This window comes from the organism of the source record quoted next, unplaced genomic scaffold, assembly GCF_019419815.1.
Source record: "Pyrus x bretschneideri cultivar Hongxiangsu unplaced genomic scaffold, Pyrus_bretschneideri_v1 Contig2, whole genome shotgun sequence".
Taxonomy (NCBI): domain Eukaryota; kingdom Viridiplantae; phylum Streptophyta; class Magnoliopsida; order Rosales; family Rosaceae; genus Pyrus; species Pyrus x bretschneideri.
In genome coordinates, this window is record NW_025999501.1 from 1,633,512 (window position 1) to 1,647,901 (window position 14,390).

Below are 14,390 nucleotides of genomic sequence, written 5' to 3' on the forward strand. Positions count from 1 at the left end.
GATTATATCGAACTGCTTGCTAAAGCAGCGTATACAAGTGCTCTGGATTCATCCTATTAACTTTGTTCAATTAAGTTTCAAACTTTCCCCTCCTTTGTTTTCCTTTTACTAGGATTCATCCTATTAACTGAAGAGCGAAATGCGCGATATAACGGTTGTTCTAGTTTCCTAATAAGCTTCTTGTTTGAAGACAAATTCAGTGCTCTGGATTTAAGGTTCCACAAATTCAGTGCTCTATTGTGTTGCACACAACACAATAGCCAAGAACACAAACATATAACCGAAACTCAGCTAAACACAACTTCAATACACACATACACATATATACATATATATATGTATGTATGTATGTATAAATCTATATTCACACCTATGAGTAGAGTGACCTGATGCAGCTGACATGAGGAGCTGAAGAAGTGGCGCGAATACAATCCGAATATCTTGTGAGATGTGACTGATTGAATTAGGTTTCTCACAGAGGGAGGCACGAGGGAGGTGGCGGGCGGTGAGAGAGAGAATTAGGAAGTGAACAGGCGTAGGGTGTCCGTAGTGAACTCCTCCACACTGACCGTTGATTACCAGGTAATCGAGATGGATCCGATGCACCAGCAAACAGGTATATCCTACCAACACAATCACGGCACGTCATTTTGACCATAAACCTACTAACGAGGCCAAATCTTTGGCATTTAAAATAGATGTGGCCTCTAAGTAATCTCAATAAGAGACTAACACGTTTTTATTAGAGTATTTATCATAAATAGCCAAAATTTAACATTCAATTTCAAATTTAACCAAAACTACACTTGAAAAGACTCTAAATACTCTCAAATTAAACCTTAAAGTCTAAATTCATTCACCAACAACAAAATATGCAACTTTTGCAAGGATGAATGGATCTGGATTTACTAAGTAAAAATTATTAGACCATCTCCAACCCATGACCTAAAATTAACCTAAAACCTAAAACTCATTTGAGGGTCAAATACCAGCCCAGATTTAAACCACAAACCAAAATGGGCTCCACCAACTGAGATTGAAACTGGGGCTGTGAAGCCCAGTTTCCACTTTCGGACGCGCGCACGCGCTGCACGCGCTATGATTTTCTGCCAAACAACTGTTGGAAAATCAAATAAAAACAGTTTGTTAATGGTTAAAACAAGCTGTTAGTTTCTTTCCAGGGTGTTTTTTCAGCAACTACAAAGATCATTGCTTCCTCCATGTGTTAGCCGAAAGGAGATTGAAAGACAGCAGAGATGTGAGCTGCTGTGTGCAAGCCGAAAGGTGGTTATTACAACCTGCCATGATGCAATGCATGTGTATGCCAACTATCAAAGTTGTTGTATGTGTTTGAAAGGGTGTAAAGATGTGGAACACCATCATTCATTATATGTATTGTTGGATTGTTTATTTTTTCAGTTTTGTATAAATAGGCCATCTTGCTAAGCCTTAGTGCATCCCATCCAAATCCCATTTCCCATTCATTTAATTTCAGCTTGTAAGCTTTAAGAGTTGTAAACTCTTCTAATATTTCAAAGTGTTTGTTATCACCAAGCTTGCTACTTCTTTCCTTTCTTTGTCCAATTTTATTGAGAGTGAAAGTGAGAGGTGTGATAGAGTTTGTAAACTTATCACCCACATATTTTGGTATTGAGTTAGCAAACTCTTGTGAATACCAACAATTGGTATCAGAGCCAGAACACCATTCTGGCAAGTGCAGTAGCTATGGCGTCCAATTTAGTGCAACTCCAGGTTCCCACATTGAAGAAAGAAAATTATTAAAGATGGTGCATCCAATTCAAAGCATTGTTTGGATCACAGGAGCTATGGGAAGTTGTCAGTAGTGGGTATGTTGTACCCACTGCCGAGCAAGAAGCTGCATATACTGCAGAACAAAGGAACACTCTCAAGGACTTACGAAAGAAGGACCAGAAGGCACTGTATCTTCTATACCAGGGTCTAGAAGATTCAACGTTCGAGAAGGTTGCAGAAGCAACAACGAGCAAGCAAGTATGGGACACACTCAGTACAATCTACAAAGGAGTAGATCGGGTCAAGAAAGTGAGATTACAGTCACTTCGAGCAGATTTTGAAACTGCTCACATGAATGAAGGAGAGAGCATCTCTGACTATCACTCAAGGCTCATTGTGATAGTAAATCAGATGAGGAGAAATGGCGAGAGACTCGATGAAGTACGAGTTGTGGAGAAGATACTCCGGTCACTCACATCTAAGTTTGAGCATGTGGTGACTGCCATTGAGGAATCCAAGGATTTGGAGGTGATGAGCACAGAGGAGCTACTAGGATCCCTCCTAGTTCACGAGCAACGCATTCAGAAGAATGCAAGCCCCACAACGCTAGAGCAAGCTTTGGAGTCAAAGTTGAATATTGACAAACCAAATAAAGGTCGTGGGCAGTGGAACTCACGTCGTGGGAGTTCATCTAACCGTAGCTGAGGACGAGCTCAAGGAAGAGGTCGAGGCTATGCACAAAATTGAGGTCAGTCTCAAGAGTGGAGATCTACTCGAGGAAAGACGCATATCCAATGTCACAATTGCAAGCAATATGGACATTATGCCAATGAATGTTCACATAAAAATGGTGAGCATGTCAACATGGCAGAATCAAGTGGAAATACTGATGAAGAACTTACAGTCTTGCTAGCACACCATGATTCCAGTAGCCAACAAGATGTTTGGTATTTGGACTCTGGTGCAAGCAATCACATGTGTGGAAAGAAGGAGTTTTTTGCCGAACTAAAAGATGTGGCCTATGGATCTGTAAGTCTTGGTGACTCCTCAAAGTTGCCAGTTGAAGGCAAAGGGAAGATCAAGATCATCCAGAAGGATGGTAAAGAAGAATACATCTCCGATACCTACTACATACCAGGTATGAAGAGCAACATTCTAAGCATTGGTCAACTGCTCCAGAAAGGGTACATTATACATATGGAGAATATGTTTCCCACTCTCAGGAATGCAAGGAGAAAACTTATTGCACGTGTTCAAATGTCAAAGAACCAAATGTTCCCGTTGAAGTTGAACACAAAGATTGGGATTTGCAACATCGGTGTAATGGAAGATGGGTCATGGAAATGGCATCTTTGGTATGGCCATCTTCATTTCAATGGCCTAAAGTTGCTGTCAAATGAAGGAATGGTTCATGGTCTACCCCAGATTGAAGCCTCACGCCAAGTATGTGAAGGTTGTGTGCTTGGCAAGCAAGCACAACTATCATTCCCTGTTGGTGATACATGGAGAGCAAGGGCACCACTGCAGTTGGTGCACACAGATATATGTGGTCCATTGGATCCCATGTCTTATGGAGGTAATAGGTATTTTATTACTTTCATTGATGATTTTAGTAGGAAGACTTGGGTTTACTTTCTCAAGGAGAAGTCGGCTGTCCTAAGAATCTTCAAGGAGTTCAAGGCACTCACAGAGGCTGAAAGCAACCACAAGCTTGTGGCTGTGAGATCAGATAGAGGTGGAGAGTACACCTCCAATGCTTTCCAAGCATACTGCAAGGAGCAAGGAATTAGGCATCAACTTACTGCTGCCTATACCCCACAAAAAAATGGGATAGTCAAAAGAAAGAATCGAACCATCCTTGACATGACAAGGTCCATGCTTAAGGAGAAGAATTTGCCAAAAGAGTTATGGGCAGAAGCTGTAGCTTGTTCGATTTATTTGTTGAATCGATGTCCAACAAAGAGTGTCAAGAGGATGACACCATAAGAGGCTTGGAGTGGATACAAGCCGAATGTTACATACCTAAGAATTTTTGGGTGTGTTGCATATGCTCAAGTTCCAGAAGCCAAGAGGAGGAAACTTGATGATAGAGGTGAGAAGTGTGTGTTTGTGGGCTATAGTGAAGAGTCCAAGGCGTACAAGCTCTACAACCCACTAACTGACAAACTAGTGGTTAGTAGAGATGTCATTTTCAGTGAGGAAGAGGCATGGATGTGGAACAACAAAGAAGTCAGTAAAGAGAAGATCGTCTCCACTGATTTTGAAGAACCAGAAGTTGTACCACCTGTTGAGCAACAACCTGCTCAAACAATCACAACAACTCCAGTACACAGAATTGCAAGGAGTGGTTCTACATGTAGTGAGGAAAGCAGCTCCTCAACTCCAGTGAGGTTAAGGAGTCTCACAGAGATTTATGGACAAGAAGAAGAAGAAACCAATTTTTTCTGCTTCTATGCAAACCATGAGCCTCTCTCATTCAATGAAGCTGTGGAAGAAAATTGTTGGAAAAAAGCCATGGAAGAAGAGATCCATGCCATCGAGAAGAATGACACTTGGGAGTTGACAAAGCTCCCACTAAATCAGAAGGCTATTGGTGTCAAGTGGGTTTACAAGATCAAACGCATTGCAGATGGGAGTGTGGATCGATACAAATCAAGGCTTGTAGCAAAGGGCTACAAACAGAAGTATGGAGTGGACTATGATGAAGTCTATGCTCCAGTTGCAAGACTTGACACCGTAAGATTGCTAATCTCTCTTGCCGCTCATCATAAATGGAAAATTTATCAATTAGATGTCAAGTTAGCCTTCCTTAATGGAGTTCTTGAGGAAGAAGTGTACGTGGAACAACCAGAAGGCTTCCACGTACATGGAAAAGAAGATAAGGTGTATCGTTTGAAGAAGGCTTTGTATGGCCTCAAGCAAGCACCACGAGCTTGGAACTCAAGGATTGACAACTACCTTCACCAAAATGGATTTCAGAAATGTCCATACAAGCATTCAGTTTACATGAAGAATGGTGCAAAAGGGGAGTTCTTAATTATTTGTCTCTATGTAGATGACTTGTTGTTTACAGGAAACAATGAAGCAATGTTCTGTGAGTTCAAGCAATCCATGTTCAGTGAATTCGAGATGACTGACAATGGATTAATGTCATACTTTCTTGGCATAGAAGTGAAGCAAGGAAGTGATGGTATCTACATTTCTCAACAAAAGTACATGAGAGATATATTGGAGAAATTCAATATGGACAAGTGCAATATTGTCAACACTCCAATTGCAACTGGATTGAAGCTGTCCAAGGAAGGAGAAGGTGAGTTTGTAAACTCAACCGTGTACAAAAGCTTGGTTGGAAGCCTAAGGTACCTTACAATCACAAGACCTGATATAGTTTATGGTGTTGGACTCGTGAGTCGATACATGGAAACACCAAGGGAGTCTCATTGGCTGGCCGCCAAGAGAATTTTGAGGTACATAAGAGGTACTCTAAACTATGGTTTGTTTTTATAATTTTGGTGAAGATGCAAAATTATTTGGTTATTCAGATAGTGATTGGGGAGGTGACCAAGATGAAAGGAAAAACACAACTGGCTATGTGTTTTTTCTAGGATCAACAGCTTTCTCATGGACTTCAAAGAAGCAATCAATTGTTGCTTTGTCATCGTGTGAAGCCGAGTACGTTGCTATAGCCTCAACCATGTGTGAGGCAATTTGGTTAAGAAATCTGTTGAAGTCAGTGTGTCATCCACAAGTGGAATCGATTGTGATTCATGTGGATAACATCTCAGCTATCAAGCTTGCTAGGAATCCAGTCCAACATGGAAGGAGTAAGCATATCGATACCAGGTTCCATTTTTTGAGGGATCATGTGAAGCAAAAGACAATTGAGCTTGTCTATTGTCACACGAAGGAACAAGTGGCAGACATCTTCACTAAGCCACTGCCAGTTGAGCCATTCAAGTTGCTACGTGAAATGCTAGGGATAAAGGCGTTTTAATTTGAGGAGGTGTGTTGGAAAATCAAATAAAAACAAGTTGTTAATGGTTAAAACAAGCTGTCAGTTTCTTTCCAGGGTGTTTTTTCAGCAACTACAAAGATCATTGCTTCCTCCATGTGTTAGCCGAAAGGAGATTGAAAGACAGCAAAGATGTGAGCTGCTGTGTGCAAGCCAAAATGTGGTTATTACAACTTGCCATGATGCAATGCATGTGTATGCCAACTATCAAAGTTGCTGCATGTGTTTGAAAGGGTGTAAAGATGTGGAACACCATCATTCATTATATGTATTGTTGGATTGTTTATTTTTTCAGTTTTGTATAAATAGGCCATCTTGCTAAGCCTTAGTGCATCCCATCCAAATCCCATTTCCCATTCATTTAATTTCAGCTTGTAAGCTTTAAGAGTTGTAAACTCTTATAATATTTCAAAGTGTTTGTTATCACCAAGCTTGCTACTTCTTTCCTTTCTTTGTCCAATTTTGTTGAGAGTGAAAGTGAGAGGTGTGATAGAGTTTGTAAACTTATCACCCACATATTTTGGTATTGAGTTAGCAAACTCTTGTGAATACCAACAACAACAACCCCACGTGGGGCTGTTCCCTCAGGTTTCAAAGCAAAAAGCAGCCTAACGGCTACTTTTTGTAATCGAATGGTGATGTTAAATGGACCGTTGGTTAATCCAATGGTCCATGTTCAAATTTTTTTTTTTTTAGTTTTATATTTATGTATTTATTGAATCCAATGGCTTAGATCAAATATAATTAAATACAACGGTAAAAAAAAAAAGATCTAGCGGTCCAAATTTAAATCCAACGGTTAGAATAATTTTAAAAAATTATTTAACTTAAAATTCAACCAAAAACTCTATAAATACCTATGTAATTGTTCAAACATCCACACAAAACTCATTTTTCTCCTACAATTCTTCCAATTTTTCTTTATACCATTTATTCTCATTTCCAGAATTTTCAAGATGGCAAAAGAGCATGTTAGAGGTCGTAATTGGACCTTTGACGAAGATATTGCTTTATGTTTGGCATGGATGTCGATTAGCGAAGATGGTGCCGTCGGCACCAATCAAAATAGAAAGGATTTTTGGGGTAAAATCGTTGATAAGTTCCATGAAAACTCCAACGCCGGTCGAAGGGAAGTTGGTGATGTTTATGATCGGTGGAAGATTATTAACAAAGCGTGCACTTTGTGGAAAGGAAGCTTGGAGAAAGCCATGGTTGACATGACTAGTGGAAGGGGCGCCTCAGAAATTGTGAGTTTATTTGTTGATATTTTAGTTGTCATGTACATAATAGTATTTTGCAACTAATTGTTTTTATATATTTGTTGCATAGGGTGACAAAGCAATGGCAATTTACAAGACAAGAACTACACCAAAAAATCAAGCTTTTAAGTTGCATCATGCTTGGAACATCCTCAAGGATTGTCCGAGGTGGGGAACCGATGCGAACCAACAATGTGGAAGATTATTTCATAATGAAGCCCCACCCCCAAATGATGTCAATGAAGGTGTGAATTTTGCCGACAATGAAGGTGTCGAACAAATGACCCCAACTTCTTCGTTTGCAAGGCCCCCGGGTAGAGATAAGCAAAAGGAAGCAAAGAGAAAAGGGAAGTCCCAAGATCTGACACGTGCATAATTTGCTAACGAAATGGCAATAATGAACGAAATCCAGTCCCGTCGGCAAGAAGAATCGGCCCAAATGCTTTTGGCCATGAAGGAAGAAGGGGATAGGGAGCAAGAAAGGTACAAAACTAATTTGATAATGGAGGACCTCAACAAATACACTCCAGAGAGGAAGAGATACTTACGTGGTAAGCAAAAGGAAATTTTACGAAGGAATGCCACAAGGAGTATATTTCAAGATGATGATTCATCTCAAGACTATCACCCAAGTCCATCACCAAGTCAAGATGGTGAATATCATTATTAAGTTTATGTAGTTTATTAATTGTTTTTTTTAATTTTTTAAGTTTATGTGGTTTATTAATTGTCTTTTTTATTTTTTAAATTTATGTGGTTTATTAAATGTCGTTGGTATTAAGTTTATGTGGTTTATCTTGATTTTCATGTATTGATTTAGTGATTTTTCAAAATTTATTGGAATTTAAATATTTTTAGGTTAAAATGTTCATAAAATTAATTTAGGATAGTCTACATAATTTTTTTTTTTAAAAAAAAAGTTAATTTAACAAAAATATAGCCTTAATTCATTCTTTGATAATCTGGGGCTAAAATTTTAAGCCAAAAGGGTCGGAGTAGAAAAGCTGTTTCTGGGCTAAAACCTAAATTTTCTGGGCTAAATATTTTTAGGTTTTAGGTCACCATTGGAGATGGTCTTATCGGTGTGTATGGACCTATTAGTTCTAAACATAGTTTTCTTTAATTCTAGCAAAGAAATAATGTTTTCTTTGATCCAATACCCACCCCACCCATACCACATGCAAAACAATTGAAATCTATGGCTTATAACCGGAAAAATCGTCGGCAACTGGATTTCACGAAGTTGATTCGGTTTTGGTGGGAAAGAAAATTAAGAAAACCCACATCAATGATAACTCATATAGCAGTTAGAATAATTAAATGAAATCATGAGTAGAACAAGCGAAAGTGCTCCAATCAAACTCCTATGACGGACAACATGTGTTGATTGAAAATATTTACATAAAAGTTTCGTTAGAATTCAAAGATTTTAGTCAAATTACCCATACCAAGTTGGGGGAATTAGAACCCATGAAAGAGGCGATGACTGTTGTTAGTATTTTAGATATTTCCCTAGTGTTGAAGCTTACTTACCAGTAGGCAGTAGTTAAGTTTATTTTTCGGTGACAACCAAACAATATGGGTAGTTGGGAACTTCAAGGATTTTTGATGCAGCGTAAGTTGGTTTTAATGTTTTGGGCATTTAAGTCTATTCAAGTACATTTTTTTGTTATAATGGATAGTTTTTATAAAAAGTGACATTTTTGAAATTGATGAGTAAGTTTTGGCTATATATGATAAGTTCTCTTTTTATTATCTTAAGTTTTCTTAACTTTGTTGTCATAAATTTAATATGTATTAAACACTTATTGGAGTCGTAAAGATACCACACATATTGAGTGCAAAAGATATGATCTCCCTACTAACCGCGTTGAAACACCTTCCCACAACACATCAATTTGACAAAATTTTCAGATTTTATTGGGCTAGTTTGAAAGTGTTTTTAAATTGACTGAAAACGCTTTTAATGAAAATATTTTTTAAACCAATCCTTAATAAAAATCCAAGTGGATCACGTCAAAGCACTCTAAGTGTTTTTGGAATCCAAAGTTAATTTCACCAAAAATACTTTCAGTCATTTAAAAAGTATTTCCAAACGAGTTCATAATGGATAAAGAAAGTAACTTTGCCTGCAATAGCAGAGTTTCTATTAGCCGCTATCGCTAATTCTAGATCATTGACTTAAAACATGCCAATATAAAGCGCACAACTGAGGATCTACCGCAAGCACTCTCTTAGAAGAAGAAAGATTCATTTTGCAAATTGTAATCAACGAGCCAACATGTTCTTCAAGAGTAAAACCATAAATTTTTATTATAGTGGTCGGCATTGAGAGCTTGAACTTTTTAATATCCTCTAGTATCTTAACCTGAATAAAATAAGCAATGCAGTGAAATATTGCATCGATCTTATTTATAGTAGTAGGGAGGGTTAATTCTTTACCCTTTAGGATTACAGCTCTTAATAGGTAATCAACTCCTAATAGGAATATAAGATACATTCCCATATCTACTAGGATTTACACAATCACATTCCTAATCTAATAGGACTGCAACACTCCCCCTTGAGTGTGTAAATACTCAAGTAAATGGCGCATCAGGTCTTCAGCGATGAAGTAAGTACAGTTCATGAAGTCATCGGCACAATGAGCAAATGCGAGTCTCAAATCAAGGGGAGAATGCATAAAAAGGTAAAACTCACAAAATCTCGCTATGGTAAAACTCAAGGTGGGAGAAAAATCATAGACTAAAGAGAAAAGTCAGAAGTTGCATTAAGTCAAAACTATACGTCTTTTGGATGCAAGTAGAAGAGCTCACAAGGGTATGATCAGCCCATGATGGGTGTCTCGTTAAAACCTAGTTAGGTAGCAAAAATTCAGTGGAAAAAATGCTCCTAATCGTAGGGAAAAAGAGTACATTAAGATCAAGTGAGTATACTTCTGGATACTCCCTTTGAGTTTGACATAACTTCCAAATGAGAACTACAGCATTGCATATGATAGTTTAGTCATACCAATTCCTTGGACAAGCTTTTAGAAGGTTTACTTGGGTAGTGACGTCGTGTAGAGGTCGGCAAGGTTGTTTGGGATCGGCTTGCATGACTTCAATCTCCTGATGCTTTGCTGATGTAGATGTAGACATAATATGTTTTGGCGTTGACTTCATTGATGTATCATGGCTTGGTTGAGTTGATACATGCTGCATAATCTTGATGGATCGTCGTTGGGCCTCAATGATGGATGAAAAACACAGCAAGTATTTCGAATATGCTCAACAAGAACTCCTAACTGTATCTCACTTGTGGCATAGTGAAGTGAGGTGAGTCTTTGGAACGATTAGAAGATTTCGCAACTAAGGTCATATTGTGTACCTCCAAGATATTGCGATATCCCTAAAGGTAAAGACATAACCATTTGGGGATTTTGCCTTATGTAGGTTTGATAAGTAACCTATGTCAACATAACAATAAGGCAAGCATCATTCTGAGGATCAGGGGGGTTGGATCCGCTCGAGATGCATTAGGATTTGCCCATATAGTACCTTCAGGGTACGTCCTTAATACCAATTCAGTGGTTGTGTGTAGGCGCGGTGCTACATCTTTACTAAGAACAACAGCGAAAGAGATGTCCTGTCTAAAGACAATGAGCTAAGTACAATGAAACGCCAAGTTGAACTTTAGATATGGAATTTCGGATTCCATAACCTCTTCAAGGTCTTATTTGCATATAATGTATGGACAATCATAGGTCTACTCAAAGGTAACACATTCGGGGTGTAGTTTAACTGGTAGATCAAGGTACCGTTAGAACAACGCTTAGACTTTAGGTCAAAGCATAAGCGAGTTTTCCTAAGATCATTCATCTCAAATTCCATCTTCAGGTGTGAGGTAGTTTTCTCAAGCTCTTATGGAGTCTTAGTGGGATTCGTATCAATGACATAAATTGTAACTCTAGCAATTCGAAATAAGACTTCATAGTTTAACACGCAAAGGCATAATTCATCCCTGACTGATCAAATAATCACTTAAACATGTATACCACATCCGTCGGATTGTAAGTGAACGCCTCAAACAAGTTAAGAGGGTGTTCCGTGGTTTAGAACTATTTGAACTAGTCCATGTAATTATTTAGGAACTTACATGTAAATCTTCGTATCTATATCCCCATGGAGAAACACTAACCACATTTCATAATGCTGCTATCAATCACATGACGTTTTGAGAGAAACCTTGCGCCGTAAGGTGTGCATCATATTGCATTATTTCATTCATCTCATAACGCATCCTTTCCCACTTGTAACATAACAGGGTTACCTTGGGCAGTGTAAGAACGATAGATCCAAGACACACTTTTGGTAAGGAATTTGACCTGGATTGTAATTTTAGTTGCCCAATCAGTTCTATGTTGTCACTTAATCAAAGAAACACGGTTTGATATCATCACTTTTCATTTATGTTGGTAGCTACCATATAAGTGAAAATTTCATCGATGGTAATCTCATTTCAATTCCATTGTCTCATCCAAACTAGCATACTGGACCAAGAACTTCAAGTCTCAAAAGTAATCCGGATTAATCTTATTAGATGGAAATGATTTGAGACAGCGATTAAGTATGAATTCATTGTTGTGCTGTGTCTTCCTCTTCTAGGGAAGTAAATCCTACGAATCGAGTAATCTGTCCTGCTCCAGGCTAAGATAGATTGATTGGTTATCCGCTGGTGTACCAGACCATCTAACAGGGGCTTCCAAACTGTCCAACATGGGTGGCACACCCTTTAGGGATGTTGACTTGACGTCTGTTAAGTACATTTATCCTTGCAGGCATGTTTGCAGCTGGTATATGATCTTGTCACTTTAGCTAGATCAGAGGAATACGTCTGGGGCAACATTCTGAAAGCTAGAATTCATCGTACTTACTTATCATACAAGTGTGGTATGGGGATCGAGATAAGATATAGTGGGTAACGTCCATGCAAATTCGCGCCGTTCTACAGGAACGTTGACGTTTTTATCTCCCCCTAACAGCAGGAAAACTGTCTCATGAAAGTGACAACCCGCACATGAGCGGTAAAGAGATCGCATACAAGGGCTCTAAGATAGTGTGAAGGAGAATAATAATCGACAAAAATTCACATCCTTCTTTGAGGGCCCATATTGGTACGTTGTGGTGGCGCAACTTGGCATATGGGATGCGCACCCAAATGCATAAATACAAAAATCGTCAGTTCGTACCTAGTAACCAATTGTAACGTCATATAGATTGGGTGGCAATGGGCCTCAAGGCGGACCAACATAGCTGCGTACAAGATTGCATAGCCCTAGGCAAAAACTGAAAACTTGGTACGTTTACCAAAATCCGGGCGATAATTTAAATTGCGCTTTATGATCATTAGGCGAGGCTATTTAGGGTGAACATGGCAATTCGATGTTTAATTATAAACCCAAAATACATGCAATATTTTATCGAAAAATCATCGATATCAACTCTCCGGCATTATCTAGTCTCCTGAACCTTAAGGGATAAGTTGGGTGTTGAACCCTTAATTGGCTAGGAGGTTTAGCAGCAATGTGTGTGGACAAACATGTGACCAGTTTGTCGATTCATCAACCAAAACCATAAGTATTTATATGGTCTGCATTTTGGTTGGATTCGTCCACATATATTCCCTTGAATTCGCTGTGAAAAGAGAGTCATGTCGTATCTTTGCAAGGAATGATATAGAAATCAATTTCCCAAACGAGTGGGCTTTGGCAAAGTGTGCTTGTAGGCATAAGATCTTTACTTCGGGTAAGGAGATGCATCGTAGCATCATTGTTCGATCGATCGAAGTGTCCCAAAAAGTTGTGCCAAAGCAAGTAAATTGCTCAATCACCAAGCTCCAAGCCGACCACATGTGGTGTATTCCCAGTTGGGAGACAACTTATTAGCCCCAAATCAAAGCTTCAGGCTCATTTTTGGAGGTGGTGCAAAGATATTTCACTCTATTTTCTTCAGTGGTTTCATTTATGATCATTGTTCTCTCGAATATCCTTAAAAACTCAACGACATGAAGAATTTAAGGTCCCTTAAATGGTAATTCAGTGCCATTCATACAACGAGGAGCATGCCAAATGCTCTTAATCAGGTTGGATAGACCTGAAGTCGTTGTTATAGATGTGATTTAGGTGTAAAGTTAGTGTGCGTAGTACGCATTCATCCAGACAACTAACTTTCCCACATTTCTACCTAATCCCGTGTTTAATTGAATCGATCACATGTATTAAGAAACATAATTCAATTAACTCATATTCAAGGACAATATCAATCAGCTTATCCACAAGTAAAACATAAACCAAACTTGAATCCAAGAACATGGAAAAATGTTCACAAAGTAAATGGTTTACTAAGGGGATTCGGCCAACAAGGCCAATGTTAAAATTATACTCTTCCAACGATCTTTGGTGGAGCAAAATTAGTCTCACATATTGACTACTAGAATGATACTCCTCAACAACATAGGTAGGGGCACGACCAAGTGAATAACCAATGGTCTATTCCATTGATACAGAAGTAGATTTTGTAGGGTTGAGGTTCGGGATTATTATCCCTTATTCTTGAAGTTTTAGGTCTTAGGTGCCAAGGATCATGCTTCGGGCATGATGCTACACCTTGGTAAGCCTTGATTCTACCATATGTTTGTGGTAGTAATCAAATCCGAGAATCTGGTAAACTTCCACTTTCTACACTTGTTGCTTCAGGAGCGAGTTAGAAACAAGGAAGGTCGAGAAAAGTATTCCCTAGTCAAAATTCGATCGGATTTTTAAACTTCAGAATCATACTCATTCATGGACGTAATCATGGTGTGCTTCAGGCAATGTCTTTCATGATTAGACAATCCATAGGAGCGAGCCAAAGAGCCATGGAATCCTCGTTCGGGAGGTATTTCCATTTGTAATGCTTCGTGCATAAGTCTTCGAATGAAGATCATGGCGGAGCCTTATTCAGCTATTCCATGCCATTATTGGCTATAATGGTTTCTCAGCTTCTTAATGTCAAGTGAAGATTCATGTCTTGTACGCACATATAAAATGGTTTCTATTAGAAACATCCAAATAAGGGAAATCAAACTTGTGATAGTTCGACAATCCATTGAATTGGAGGGAACAAGATTGTGATTAGTGCTATGGGAATGAATCATCCATAAGCATCAAAGTTAGAACATTCGGGTTCTAAGACATGGTTTTCATGGGTGTATTGTTTTATGAAACCTTCGGGTTTCAAAGGCACTAAATTTGAAATTACAGGTTCAATTTAGTTTATGAATGGTTAGTTCATAAAAGAGAGGTTCCTGCAAGAACACAGAATGCAATATGTTGATTTAAGTGTAGT